This window comes from Vombatus ursinus, unplaced genomic scaffold (assembly GCF_900497805.2).
Source record: "Vombatus ursinus unplaced genomic scaffold, bare-nosed wombat genome assembly UNPS02014798.1, whole genome shotgun sequence".
Classification (NCBI taxonomy): Eukaryota; Metazoa; Chordata; class Mammalia; order Diprotodontia; family Vombatidae; genus Vombatus; species Vombatus ursinus.
The window spans coordinates 82,992,155-83,007,697 of NW_020954576.1; the positions used below are offsets into that span (position 1 = coordinate 82,992,155).

A 15,543-nucleotide genomic window follows, 5' to 3' on the forward strand; every position below is an offset into this window, starting at 1 on the left:
AAGGTCAAACACCTAGTGAGGCCAAATTTAAACTCAGCTCCTCCTAACTTCAGGGCCAACATTTTATCCACAGTGTCACCTAGCTTCCTGTAAAACATCATCTGATAATGGTCAGAGGAAGAAGAAAAGTACACTAGTGTTGGTGACAACCCACAGAAAAATGTTTAGATAGCTCTCTAGACCTTTTGTAAATAACAGAGAGGTTTGAGGTCTTCCTGGGCCTGTGCTAGAACATAGGGGAGAGCCTGCCAAGAACTCTTAAATCTAATGATCCATACCTACTTCCAGGGATTCATGCTGGGACCAATGCCACCAACAGAATGAATCCAGAAAGCAATCTAAGGAGTATAAAGGTCTGAGGGAAAGCCCTGAAGACTGAAGGCATAAATAGTGTTTTTAATACTGCCTATCAAAGGTAAATTCAAAAGAGAAAGGCAGCTCTGGGAAATGAACAGCTGGTTAAGAAGATAGTTTCAAAGAACAGGATTTGAATTTATGGACCACAACTTAAAACATTTAGAATGGTGAATTCTTGGCAAAGGCTGGTAAAAAGTAATAATAATAATAAATTTCCTGGAGTCTTACAAGTCTCATGAGAAGGTTTTAAACTGAAAAGGAAGGGGCAAAGAGAAAACTACCCCCATAGACCTCACAAACCTGCTACCACAGGGAGCAGTAAGTGTATCAAAGAAGAAACAGCAGCAAAAGAGAGGACCATACATCACAGGAGACAAGAAGGGAATCCACAATAAAACCCATACCATCAGATATCTGTCTGCCATTGCACAGTAAAGTGAGTAATGAATGGGATGAGCTAGAGATCGTAAAGCAAGGAGGAAGCTTTGACCTCATGGGGTATCACTGAGAGTGGGTGAGATAGGACTTGGGCTTAGATTTGGCACTAGGAAGTTATAACTTTTTGAAAGAAATAAAATAGATAAAGGGTGAAGTTGCATTATTAAGAATATGTATTTTTCTGGAATGGACCTCTCATTGAGGAAACTCCACCGATGAAGATGATCAACACATGTCCTATAACTTATAACCTTGAAAGTTCCCTGAAAAGTTAAGTGACTTATCCAGGATCACACAGCCATATGTATCAGAGGCAGGATCTGCAACCAGGTCTACACACACACACACACACACACACACACACACACACACACACACAACCTTTCTCTCTCTCTCTCTCTCTCTTCCCCTCTCTCTCTCTCTCTCTTCCCCTCTCTCCCAAACATAATCCATACAGCTGCCAAGGTGATATTTCAAAGGCACAGGTCTGGCCATGTCACTGCCTCTCTCAAGCTCCCTATTGCCTGTAGGATAAAATATAAAAAATTTTTTTTTGCTATTTAAAGCCTTTCACCTTTTCTCAGCCTGCTTTTTCAGGCTTATAACATAGCATTCCCATTGCCATACTATCATCTAATCAAACTGGCCTGCTTGATACATAGCGATAGATATAGACACTTATGTGTGTATATATGTGTATATATATATATATATATATATAGACATATGTGTGTGTGTATATAGATAGGTATACACACACACACACACACACACAAACAATGTTATTGTTTAGTCATATCTGACTCTTTATGACCTCATGGACCATACTGCCTATGTGGCTTTCTTGGCAAAGATGTTAGAGTGGTTTACTATTTCCTTCTGCAGTTCATTTTACAGATGATGAAACTGAGGCAAACAGGGTTAAGTGACTTGCCCATAGTCACATAACTAGTAAGTGTCTAAGCCCAGATTAGAACTCACAAACATGTGTTGGACATAACCAATCAACTGAACAACAACAAATGTCTGTCTATATGTATTTGGGCAGTTTGGCGATTCAGTGGATTGAGTACCAGACCTGGAGTCGGGAAGATCCGAGTTCAAATCCAGCCTCAGACACTAACTAGCTGTGTGACCCTAGGCAAGTTACTTCACCTTATTTGCCTCAGTTTCCTCACCTGTAAAATGAGCTGAAGAAGGAAATGGCAAACCATTATAGTATCTTTGCCAAGAAAACCCCAAATGGGGTCACAAAGAGTCAAACACAACTAAAACAACTGTGTGTGTATACACACACATGCATACATATGTACACATATGCACACATGTGCACATATGCCCAAGATATGCATGTGCACACATGTGCATACATATATACACATGGGTACATACACATGCCTATAAACATATACACACCTGTATACATACACACACCCATATCCATACACATACACACACCCACACTCACCCCCCTAGGTACATACAAACACATAGGTACATACATACACACCTATATACATATATACACATCTATATGTACACATATACATACATATATTTAAATGAACAAATATAATAATCTGCTTCACTAAGAATTAGAGGCATTACAACAATGGGGAAGTACATAGTTTTTGTTAAGTGGGAGTGGGAGGAAAGGATTATGAGACTCTGAGCTGGAAAGGTCCTTAGCAATCACTGAACCCAATCCCCTAATTTTACTGTAAAAGGTGGCCCTGTCTGCAGCCAGAATCATGCTGATCACTCAGCACTCCATCCCTTACTGTCATCCTTGGCATCTTTTGACGAAGAATGTGTGGGTCAAACATGTTCCATGACTCCACCCCTCCCTATGGACCCCTCCTATCCCTGGTTGCCTTTTGTAGCTCCCTCATATATCTGCTTGGCCTATTTCCTACATTTAAGTGCTTATGTGAAAAATTATACTTCTCATTACTGAACAAAGGCTATTTTTTCATGCTTCAAAGCTCAGAAATTAGTTTAAGAGAATCAGGGGCTAAAAGCACTGTTCCGATTAAAAAATGAAAAGAAATATCTCATGGGCCTTATTGCTCAACAAGTGACTTTACTTAAAAACTTTATCACAGTAACTGGTTTCTGCCATTTTTTTTTTTTACATATGTATGTGTATGTATAGATGTATATTCTGAATGTTCTCAAAGTCTTAGTGAACTATTAAAAACTTTAAACTGCACTAAGTCTTTTGGGATGCCCTGAAAATACATACCTGCAGATATACACAAATATTAATCAGTATCAGTAAGGGAATCAGTAAGGAGCAGATTTTACTGGTGTAGGGAGCTCCCTGGTGAGGAAAGTCCTTCTATCAGTGTATGTTGCTGACTTGATAGTCTTAGAGATTAAGTGACACAGACAGGGTAATACCATTACCCTATTACAGTAGATAGAGTGCCAGGTCTGGAGTCAGGAAGATTCATCTTCCTGAATTCAAATCTGGCCTCAGATACTTATTAGCTGTGTGACCCTCAGCAAGTCACTTCACCCTGTTTGCCTCAGTTTCCTTGTCTGTCAAATGAGCTGGAGAAGGAAATGGCAAACCACTCCAGTGTCTCTGCCAAGAAAGTCCCAAATGGGGTCATGAAGAGTTGGATACTACTGAAAAGACTGAACAACAACACAGGGTAACACAGCCAATGTGTTTCAAAAGCAGGGCTTGAACCACGGCATTCTTGACCTCAAGACCAGCTCTCTACCTCTGCCATATATATTATATACATGTATGTATCATGGATCCATCTTCTTACTGGGTAATGCCCCCTCTCATTAACTAATCATGCTCCACCCACAAGGATATCCCTTTTTGTTTAAGAAATAACTATCTCTGATGCTTACTAACCGGGTGACCTTCAGGAAGTCACTTAGGCCTCAGTTTCCCCATATGTAAAATGAGGGTATTGAACTAGATGGCCTCCGAGGATACCTCCAAATCTAGACCTATACTGTGCATGCCAACCCCCTTGCTTGCTAAATGCCCAGTTAAACCTTGTTTGCCTCAGTTTCCTCATCCGTAAAATGAGCTGTCCTGTTCTGCTTTGAAATCATCTTTGTTTCTACAGCTGTGACTTTGCAGAGATATAGGGGGAGATAGTTCTGCCTCTAGATATTGCTTCCAACAACTACTGGAAGAAAAATTCTGAAACATCTTGTAAGTTAATATGTATCTACACATTCTGCTTTGCCAAATAGTCTCCTTTATTATAAGTATTTATTGGTGAAGCAGCAAGTATTTCAAAACTCCTTTTGTTTGTTTAAAGCCACTCCCTTTCACCATTCCCCTCCTCCCTTCTGAGAAATAGGTTTGTTTGAAGACGCCTACCTAGAAGAGGAAATCCTTTCCTGCAAGAAGGAGCAGAGTTTTTAAAGTTTTAAAGTTTTAAAGACTATTTACTTTTCAAAAGTAAAGACAACCATGGCTATTTGTGTTAGATAGAAAAAAAAAACATACTTCCTATAAGATTTAATAATGCAAAAAAAATGATAAAATAATGCTTTTATTGATTTCTGTTTTTTCTTCCCCCTCAGATGTTTTGTCTCTCTCATGATGGATAATTCTTTTTTGGATGTGGGGAGCATAGAAAGGGTCTGATTTCTGATGAAACTCCTGCTCAGGTACCCAACGAGAGCAACCCAGGGGCCCCAGCTATGACAAGAAACGAGGCCAAACCAGTATCCAGTCAGCCCCAACCTGGTGTCCAGGTAGCCTGGGCCTGAACTACAACAGGAAACAACACCAGGAAATTCATGAAGAAAGTAGGACCTTGTCTTAGCTGCTGAACTCAGGATCAAGCAGAGTCTGCCTATATCATCTAGGAGTCCAGGAACTGAGTTTCACCCAAGCAGAAGAACCAATATAAAAACTGAGACTAGATGTAAGAGGAAACAGAAGAAAACACCAATCACAATGAAGAAATACCTTGGACTGAGAGATGCCCAAAGGGTAAACCTAGAAGAGAAGTTGAGACAAAACTTCAGAGAAAAGAATGTCCTTGCCACAAAGATTACAAGAGCACCAGGAAGAAATGAAACAAGATACAAAATGGGATAGCTGGGGAAGAAAAATGTCAAGGAAAGCTAATACCATAGAACAGATAGTAGTAAGCTTTACCCAAGAATTTAACTCCTTAAAAATTAGAATGGGTCAAACAGAACACATGGACTCTGTGAGAAAGACATCTAGAAATATTCAAACAAAATCAAAAGATTGAAAACAGGGAAGAAAATGTCTGATCTGGATACAGGTCAAGGAGAGATAATCTTAAGAATCATTGGACAACCTGAAAATTATGACCAAAGCCTTCTTGGTTTGGAATTGCTAAAGTAGATCTAGAAATTTTACAAAGAGGTATGAATAAACTTTGGTATTTTGTTCATATCAAATTATCTCAAATAGAATTAGAAACTGCTTGAACTGGATGATTTTAGCACCTCTTTTAATAATTCTTTTGTTCTCACTTCCCTGAGATTCCTAAGGCAAAGTTTAGCCTCTGACTCCTGAGGTACAGATTTTAGAAGTTGGAAAAACTGATAAAACTGATAAAATATAGCTGGCTACATCAGAGATGAGACTTTTTTTTTGTACGTAAGGGAGATGTGGGACACTGTTTTGCTGCTGTAATTCTACAAGTTCAGCCTACAAATTGGTCTTTGTTGGGTCTGGGTCACCAGTTGCCACAGGACCACAGGACAGAAAAGGATACTTCTCAGGCAGGGAAGCACTGAGAGAACCAGTACTCATGATCTTAGCTTCACCATCCATGACCGGTCATTTGTGACTTCAATCTCCTTCAATAAATTGGCTCCAGATATATATGTTTTGTGCATGAGCTATCTTTCCTTTCCCTGGTGTGGCTTCCGTGGCTTGCCACAGAATCAACCAATTAAGAAGCCATTTGATTCCAAATGGTGAGGAAAATGGAGAGCAGAGCTTGATCACCTCTACTGCCTCACACAAGTCCCCTTCCACAAGTCCCAAACTGAGACACAGATCGAGTGTTGTTTTAGTCATTCACTGCCTAATTGGTCATGGCTAAGCAACAGTTTAATTATGTTAGATTCAATCTTAGTAATATTCAAAATCAATAGACATATCACAGAGCACAACATTCCACCCACTTCACAGCTCTGATTCCCCCAAGGCAGAAAACCAATTAAGGTTAGAGTTTAGTCCTTCCCCCTCCAGCTTCCCAAACTGAGAGCAGAAAAAATCAGGAACTTCACTTGCTCAATTTGCGTCTCTCATCTCCAATCTCCAGAGATACAGAGGGAGGACAAAAGTCACCACCCATACCAAAGAAGCAGGCAGATAGCTTCACATGGGATGATCAGTCACACTCAGTAATGACCAGGCTAGATATTCAGCTTTTCTGCCAGGTGGGGTGTTGCTTTCATGGATGCTGCAAGATCAGGATTGCCACCTCTATTGTCTGGCTTATACATCTGTTTATTGCTGCAACCTCAGCACTCAAAAGGTAGGGAGTTCAAATGCCTCAGAGGCTAACCCCAATAGGATACCACCTTTCCATCATTCATAAATTCTGATGGCAGAGGGACAGACATAACTCTGTGCTGGCCCTAGTTACCATCTCTGTCTCTCTCTCTCTCTCTCTCTCTCTCTCTCTCTGTCTCTGTCTCTCTCTCTCTGTCTCTCTCTCTGTCCCTCTCCCTCCCAACAAATTTGCACTTATGACCCTGTATCTTTTGTCACAGTCCTAAACAAGTCAACTCCTCCAATTGAACTTTACCCTGAAGTAGCATCACCTCTGACTGTCTGATGCTCCCTCCCTGCCCCCACCAGTCCATCTCTTCCTGAAGCATAGTAAGCAATAATACAGCAGGATATTATAACTGTCAGTAGAGAAGAGCCCTCTCTGCATAACAAGGGAGAAAATGGAAGCTCATAGAGGCTAGGTGCTTTGTCTAAGATCAAACAAGTTCATCCAGCTCCAAACTCCACTATATAACACATTGATTAGAGTTAGAGTTATTATTAAAATGAATCTGGCTCCTTCACTTACAATTACTTGTTGAACTGAATTACCCAGCAAGCATGACAAGGAAAACAGAAGATGCCTCTCAGCTGTTCAGTTACATTTGTTATCAAGTGGCATGTGAATGACTTATGGTGCTCTTTTTCAGTTCCTCTTTGAAAACTTTTGAGGAAATGAAATGCCATAGCAGACACCTCTGGCACGTAAACTACAACTTCAAGAATCTGTGTTTTCCTCAACATGGGTCTTCTTTCCACTGACTCAGAATGATCCTTGAGAGCTGCTGTCAGTGAAAAATTCAGCACTTTAAAAACAACCTCATGGTTGAATGAATGAATGAACTAATTAATTTAAAAGTTTTTGGGGTTTTTTTGGTCTTTTTTTTTTTAGCACTTACTATGTGTCAGGCATTGTGCTAAACGCTGGGGAAACATTTAAAAAGTGAAACAGTTCTTCTCAAAAAGCTTATATTCTTAGAGGGAGAAAAAGCACACATAGGGGAATGGTGGATGGGAAAGAGAGTTTTGATCTGAGGAATAAGAAGATAGGGAATTGATCAATCGATAAGACACTTTCCAGAAACAATGGGCACTATTTATTTTGTTACCATGCCCAGAGCCAAAGGTAGAAGGGGAGAATGTGAGAATGTAGATATGTAAGTATGGTGCCAGGCTAGTGGAAAGATGGGATGAAAAGTAAAACATGACTGGAGCAAAACTAACTTGAGTGGTCTAAGTGATAAGCTTCTCTGAACTGAGCGAGGTGGGTCCTCCGAAGACAAAGAGTTGATTACCCTTCAACCTTACAAATTTGAAGTGATCCCAGCTTGAAATATCTACCTGACCTTGTGCTCTGCTAAGAGAGCCTTTGAGAGCCTGTGGTCACCTCCTCTTCAAGATGAGACATCAGACGTTAGTATATAGATGCTGAGTTTTTCAAATGATTGCCCTTTGATTCATACCTTAAACTATTATGTCTCAAATACTGCCTGGCCTTTGTCTACATAGCTAAGGCTATCTAAATTCTCTTTCACCTATGATTAATAAACGAGTTTTGTGGACAATACTTAGCATAGTGCCTGGAACATAGCAGGTGCTTAATAAATGCTCATTAACTGAGTGACTGATTGCTTAACAGTGCAGCTTATTCTATTCCCATATATACTTTCTTCCACCAAAAATTCAAGAGTGTGGGATTTTCCTATGTTCTTACAAACTGCTAGTTAACTATTGCCTCAATTTCATTTGGTTGTATGCTTGCTTTGGAGGGATGAAAGGAAGCAATGTTGGGTTTGCAAAACTGAATATTCCTGCTCTTTCCAAACAGTATTGAAAATTCCCAATGAATTTCAGACAAGCTGGATGATATATAGTAGAGAATTTCCCCCCATTCATTTGAATAAAAAGCACTCCTTTTTTAATGTTTATATGATTCCTTGGACTACCAGAATTCATCCTCATCGTTCAGGTAACTTATTTTGTGATTGTGTTTGGTTTGGAGGGAGAAAGGAGACTGTACATGTGTACTTCACATTCTCATCATTTTCTGAATTCTTTTAGCACTAATTATCTATATCACCCATGATCACCCATGATCACACATGGCTATTGCTCATTTGACTTTGGGGAATCATGGAGAAAAGGAAAAAAGTAGAAGAGTAGGAAGACTGGCAATGGGCAGGTGTCCTCATTTTCAAAAATGGAAAAAAGGTAGACTCCTGAAACTACAAATTGACAAGGTTGTTAACTACCAGAAAAATGTAGAATATATGATTTATTTTTCTTAAATTTTATTTTTTCCTAATTACATGTAAGAACAATTCAAACATTCATTTTAAAGAATTTTGAGTTCCAAATTCTCTCTCCCTTCCCTCTCCTCTCCTTGAAAAAACAAGCAATTTGGTATAGATTAAACATGTGTAGCGATGCCAAACATATTAGCCATATTGCAAAAGACATCAGACCAAAAAAAAAAAAACCCAAGAAAAAGAAAGTTTTTTAAAAGCATACTGCGATCTGCATTCAGACTCCATTAGTTCTTTCTCTGGAGATGGTTAGCATTTTTCATCATAAGTCTTCTGGAATTGTCTTGGATCATTGTATTGCTGAGAATAGCTGTCATTCCCAATTGATCATTTTACAATATTGCTGTTACTATGTACGATGTTCTTCTGGTTCTGCTCAGTTCAAATAAATCTTCCCAGGTTTTTCTGAAACCATCCAGTTCATCATTTCTTATAGCACAATAGTATTCCATCAGAATCATATACCACAGCTAGTTCAATCATTACCCAATTGATGGACATACCTTCAATTTTCAACTTTTTGCCACCAAAAAAGAGAGCTGTTATAAGTATTTTTGTATAGATAGAATCTTTTCCTTTTTTTAAAAAAAAAATTCTTTGGGATGTAGGCCCAGTAGTAGTATTGTTGTGTCAAAGAGTATGCACAGTTTTATAGCCCTTTGGGTATAGTTCCAAATTGCTTTCCAGAGTGGTTGGACCAGTTCACAACTCCACCAACAATGCATTAGTGTCCCAATTTTTCAACACCCATTTCAACATTTATCATTTACCTTTTCTGTCATATTAGCCAAGCTAATAGATGTGAGGTGGTACCTCAGAATTGTTTTAATTTGCATTTCTCTAATCAATGGTGATTTAGAGCATTTTTTTCATATTACTATAGATAGCTTTGATTTCTTCTTTTCAAAAATGCCTGTTTATATCCTTTGACCATTTATCAACTAAGGAATGACTCATACAATACAAGATTTATGAACACTTAGAGCTGACTTCCAGAAGTTCACTAAAAACAAACCAGCCAAATTAATTTGGGGGGGCGGGTATAGAGTTATTAGACTGGTAGATCAAGGGAATGTTACATCCATGGTATATCTGGATTTCAGCAAGACATTTGATCAAGTCTCTCAAATGAACAAGATATTAGCTAGAGGACATTACAGAGCTGAGTGAGTGACCAGATTCAAAGGGTATATTGAGTAATAGATTGAACTCATTCATTCCTGCTCCATTGACTAGGCCCATTGCTTTTTCCTGGCTTCTCTCCTTGTTCAGAGGCTCCTGGCATCGGTATTGCTAGCATATGTCTGCTTCCCTTTACAGTTTCCTAATTTCCTATAGCTCCTTCTCCAAACTCTGTAATCACCTTCCTTTTCTCAGGTCAAGAATTTCCTAGCCAATTGCCTAGCCTTTTCAAGCTCCTGCATTTGGAAGTCCTCTTGTCTCAAAGTTCTTAATAGGCTATGACTATTATAGCCCATTTGTCTTTTGGTTCCTATGGCTCTGTGTCAACACCTAAGGTCTTGGTCTTCCTTTGAATTATAAGTAAGGAGGGAGGTCTTTAGTGTTTTGTCATAGGGCTCTGTCTTCAGCCATATCCTATTCAACACTTTAACCAATGACTTGAATGTAGAAAACATAACAGACTTATAGATGCTATATCTATGGCCAAGGGTCCTCCTCCCAAAGGGAGATCCTGCTCTTTTTTTTTTAAGGCAATTGGGGTTAAGTCACTTGCCCAGGGTCACACAGCTAGTAAGTGTCAAGTGTTTGGTCTAAGGCCGGATTTGAACTCAGGTCCTCCTGATTTCAGGGCCGGTGCTCTATCCACTGCGCCACCTAGATGCCCCTATAAAACACTTTCTTTTCTTTTCTCTCTCTCGCTCTCTTTTTTTTTTTTTTTGGTTAGGCAATTGAGGTTAAGTGACTTGCCCAGAGTCACACAGGTAGTGAGTGTTATGTGTCTGAGGTCGGACTTGAACTCAGGTCCTCTTGATTTCAGGGCCCATACTCTACCCATTGCACCACCTAACTGCCCGAGATCCTGCTCTTGACCAACATAGACAAGTTCATGGGGCGGGAGGAACTGACTCCTTAAAGGTCAGGCTTTTCTCTTTCTCTCTAGCATGTTATGCCCATAACCTGGAGTGGTAGTGGAGGGGGGAATCTTTAAAACAAAGCCTTGGTATGGCCCTGTCTAGGGTCACCCCAAAAGGAAATTAGTAAATTCCTTTCTAGGTACTCAATGTAGAAAGTAAGTGCCAGGTAAAGGATAGCTATTTTTTTCCTCTACCACAAAAGACTCATAAGCATTAATTAACAAATACTTTAAAACACTAACTCATCCCTTTACCATACTTTTCCTAAAATATACTTTGTAGGCTTGCTAAAAAGACATTTCACTTTTACTTCAGTCAGATTTGCACTGCTAGAGTCACTAACGAAATCCAGATCTTGTGGTAAGCCAGATACAGCCAGTTAAGTCTTTCAGGTCCAGGATGGTCCTATTGTCTACCATCTTCTCCCATAAGCAGTGCAGTTGTAATAATCACCTCCTACTTGACCCTCAGCACCAAATTCCAGGCCAATTGCTAGTAGAAGATATGTCCTCAGGAAAGAAACATAAAGACAGAAGAAGGCAGCCAGATTCAAAGATTATTGCATTAGCTACCTAGATAAGAGATATCATTTCTCTCTCTTTCCTAAGAGTTCCCACTCTTGGAGCTTTGGACTGTTTACCTTAACTGGTATATGGCTGATCACCCCTTTGCTGAAGATTTTGGTACTTCAATATCTGAAAGACCATAGTCACAACCAAAACTAATCTTTGAAATTTTTTTGGCCTGAAAAAAAAATTCTCCAGCTGCATGCAGCACAGGATATTGCTCTTTTAAAAGATGACTATTTAGGAAATTCATGGTTTTTCTCCTATGCTCACATTCCCTTAAAACTCTCCAAAATAGGAACTGCATATAAGAAAAAGGGGGTTTTAGCTATCTCCCTAGCCTAGGACACCAAGAACCCTAACAAGATAAATAATTCAATGAATCAATAGCAGAGAAAGCTAAACTATAACCCCTTACTCTCAGCAACTCCCTTCCTCCACTGCCCATCATTCAGGGCAGGGTTGCACAAGCTGATCGATGAGGTTGCAATAGAACACAATTTTATTGCTCCTTCCTCCCAGTACTAGGGCAAACCAAAAAGCAGAAACTTGGACATCAGTGTGGTGCTGGGTCAAAGAACTAAGGAATAGAAGGAACTGGGACAGAATTGTGTGTGTATCACCATATGGCACATCACTAAACCTTAGGGAAAGAACATACCATACAGCCACGGCCACTTCTATTAACCACTCCGTCCCTAAGTCACTTGGAGCAGAAAGGTCGGTGAAACATGGTGGCTTTAAGTTATAGTCCTTCAGAAAACCAAAATCAAAGGAGAAGGAGCCAGAAAGTGAGTAATAAGAGAAAATAAGGTAAAAAGACCAAAATGACCACAGATCTTAAGAGGAAAAAAAAACTCATTTAAAGATCTTGAACCTAAGTAGATAACCAACATGGAAGATAATAGTAACAGAAGGGAATATGACTTCTAGGTCAGCTAAAAGAGTCCAAGCATCTACAGATAAGTATCACAAGATAAAGGAAAATGAATCAATACTTGATGAGATAGAGGAACTTGTAGATTTTCAAAAGAGCATGGAATTAAAACAGAATGTTCCTGAATAATTTATAAAAGAAATAAAAATAATTAAAGCAGAATTTTTGACCTGTACAGCAGTAATAATTGACAGACTGAAAAAACTGGAATCCATGGGGGCAAGTCTCACCTAAGAAACAGAAGAGAAAATAATTGATTGGGAATGTAAATATATAGAAATAAAGGACAATCTGGAAAAAGAGAAGCAAAAAGCAATAATGTTACAAGAAAACATGATATACCTATAAGCAAAACATTGATCTTAAAGACAGGATGTGTAAAGACAATTTAAGAATTACAAAACTCCCAGAAGAACACAGGTAAAACCCAAACATCATAATGCAAGAAATAATATAAGAAAACTCTTGAAAACTTCTGAAAACAGAAAACAAAGTGACAATCGAAAGAACCCACATATCGCCTGGGGTTGGGTGGGGGAACAACCCTATCTCAGAAACTCCAAGACACATAAGAATTGAATTTAACAATTTAAATGACAAATAATTTCTGCTAGGGAACAGGAGAAAGATCTTTAAACATGAAGGAAAGGAAATTTGAATAACACAAGACTATTCTGCATCCACCAGAAATAGTCTGAGGGAGTGGAATAATGTGAGCAAAGGAACTCAAAATGCAACCTAAATGATGGACCCTATAAACTTCAGCCTAACCATCAATGAACAAAGGTGAACATTTGATAAAAAAGAAATGTTCAAAACACTTCTAGAAAGAATACCAGACCTATACAAGTTATTTGACTCTGAAACACCCCGGAAAACAGAAATACAAGAATGGTAAACAAATACATAAATCAAGGAGAGCAACAAAATAATAACATAGAGATCATTGGTTTCTTACAAAAAATAAACAAGGGAGAAAGGGGGAAAGTAGAAGCCAAATAGAAATGATGGTGAAGAAACAAGCCTGAAACGTCATAGACTAAACTTCACGACATCCTGCCTGTAAGTAAATTAATGTTTTGTGGCACTAAACTAAAAAAGGGGAGGGTACATAAAAGGAGAGAGTGAAAGAAGAAGGTAGAGAGGAATATGTGATAACCCTAATCAAGTCCAAGGTTAACAATGAAGGGAAAATAATTCCTGTGGTTTCTCTGAAAGAAGAGAGCTTATAGGAGAATGGACCAGGAGGCAAAAGAAGGGATGGAAACAAGAACGAGAGGAAATTTTGTTTCAGTGATGGGAGTGGGGACCACTGAAGAACAATCCCATGGGGAAAGAGATATTTTATAAAGGAAGGTAGGAACCTTACAATGGGATTAGGTGGTTAGATCATTCATCTTGTATCCAAGAAAAGGGGAATCAGAGCTCCTGGGGGCAACTGACACACAGAAGAGCAGGGAGGAGATTGTATGGCAAATGGGAAAAAATTACCATGGGGAAAGCAAAGGTTAACGATAAACTGTACAAACAGGAAAATTCCTACCACAAGACAATAATCTCTGTTTCACTTTGTATTTCTCAGAGTGAGGCACAGTAGAAGAAGGGAGCCAGGGAGCAGGTTCTACAAGGTAATAACAGGAACTATAAAGAAGAGGGAACCCAAAATAGAAACTTTAATTCTGTAAGAAATACAGAAACTAAAGAAAGACTAAATAAATATGAGTGCCATGAATCAAAAAATCAAAGTCTAGTGTAGTCAGAAAGAGAAGACAAATAAATGAAGAAAATGAGGAACTGTGTAAAATGAAAATGAGTGGGAAAAGCATGAAAAACAAAGTTTTGAAAACAAATAAAATAAGTTGAAGGTAAGGAGAGGAAAGAAAATTCTACTTAACTAAGAGGCAAAAGAAGAAGGGAAGAATTAAATAATTAGATAAATGGAGGAAATTTGAAAGAACCTGTAAGTGAAGTAAAACTCTGAAACTAGGAAAGGGGGTAACAAATGGAAGAGAGGAAGGGTTGGGATAAGAGGAAGAGAGACAGTGGGAATTGGATTGCCTTAAAATAGGGTAAAATAATTGAAGAGACAAAGCTAAAAGAATATTCAGTTCTCATGGCTGCCCCATGACAACATAATAAAACTGAGAATACAGGTACTACTGAAGTTAATTTACAGTTTTAATGCTATGTCAGATTATTAAAAGGATACTTAAAAGATTTTGATAAAATAACTAAATTTATTTGAAAAATGAAAGATCTAGAATATCAAAGGAAATTATGAAAAGTAGGGACAAAGGGATAATAAAGCACTTGCAGACCTCAAACTGTATTATAAAGCAGCAGTTATCAAAATCATCTGGTATTGATCTTAAAGAGAGACAGAGAGAGAGAGAGAGAAGATCAATGAACTAGAGGAGGGACAATAAAAACAATGAAAATCAATAAGCAAAAATTCAATAAACCAGAAAATATAAATTACTTCTAAGAGAATTTCCTATTTGATTAAAAAAAAATCCAGGAAAACCAGAAAGCAGTTTGGTAGAAATTAGGCTTAGACTAATACCTTAGATATATTCCATGATACATTCTAAATAGATACATGATATTAGTATTAAAGATCAGACTATAAAAAAATTAAAAAGATAAGCAGATCATATACCTTTCCTAGCAATGAATAGGAGGTGTATTCCTAAAGAAACAAGGGATAGAAGCAATTACAGAAGATAAACAATCTGATTACATGAAAATAAAGGGCTTCTCCACAAACAAAATTAATACAACTAGGATAGAAAGGGAAGCAGTGAAACACAAAAAAAAATCTGTGTCAGATTTCTCTTATAAGGGTTTAGTATCTCAGATATCTAGCTAGCTAGCTACGCATATATACACACACATAAAGAGAGTTTGTGTGTGTATTTATACATGTGTTTTTAAATGTTTAAATAAAGATTAAAAAGTGATTCTCTCCCATCTTTCCCGTTCCCTGCCCAGACACCCCCAATCCCCTTGAAATGGTTTCATTGTCTGAGTCTTAGAGAAAGGACCAAGAAATATATCCAGAGTTGTTTGGATCACTAGGCATAGTAGAACATAAGCTTCTTTTTCAAAAAAATCCATTTATATATATATATATATATATATATATACACATATATATTACATACATATATGACCAAAAATCATTCCCAATAGGTAAGTGATATGAAGAAATAGAATTTCTTCAAAAGAAGAATTAACAAACTATTAATAACCATATAAAAGAATTCTTTAAATTGTTAGGGCCCAGCTCTGGACCGTGGCCTCCTGTGGGGTAGTAAGA

At 38.2% G+C, this 15,543-nt stretch overlaps 1 long non-coding RNA gene across 1 annotated transcript in view; it reads left to right on the top strand.

Moving 5' to 3' along the window:
• The window catches only part of LOC114049988, a 31,400-nt gene extending 25,759 nt beyond the window's left edge, over positions 1–5,641 (top strand). Inside the window, exon 3 of the long non-coding RNA XR_003569922.1 lies at positions 4,357–5,641. This is a non-coding gene — a long non-coding RNA (uncharacterized LOC114049988). The remainder of the gene's footprint in view (positions 1–4,356) is intronic.
• Positions 5,642–15,543: the final 9,902 nt, after the last annotated feature.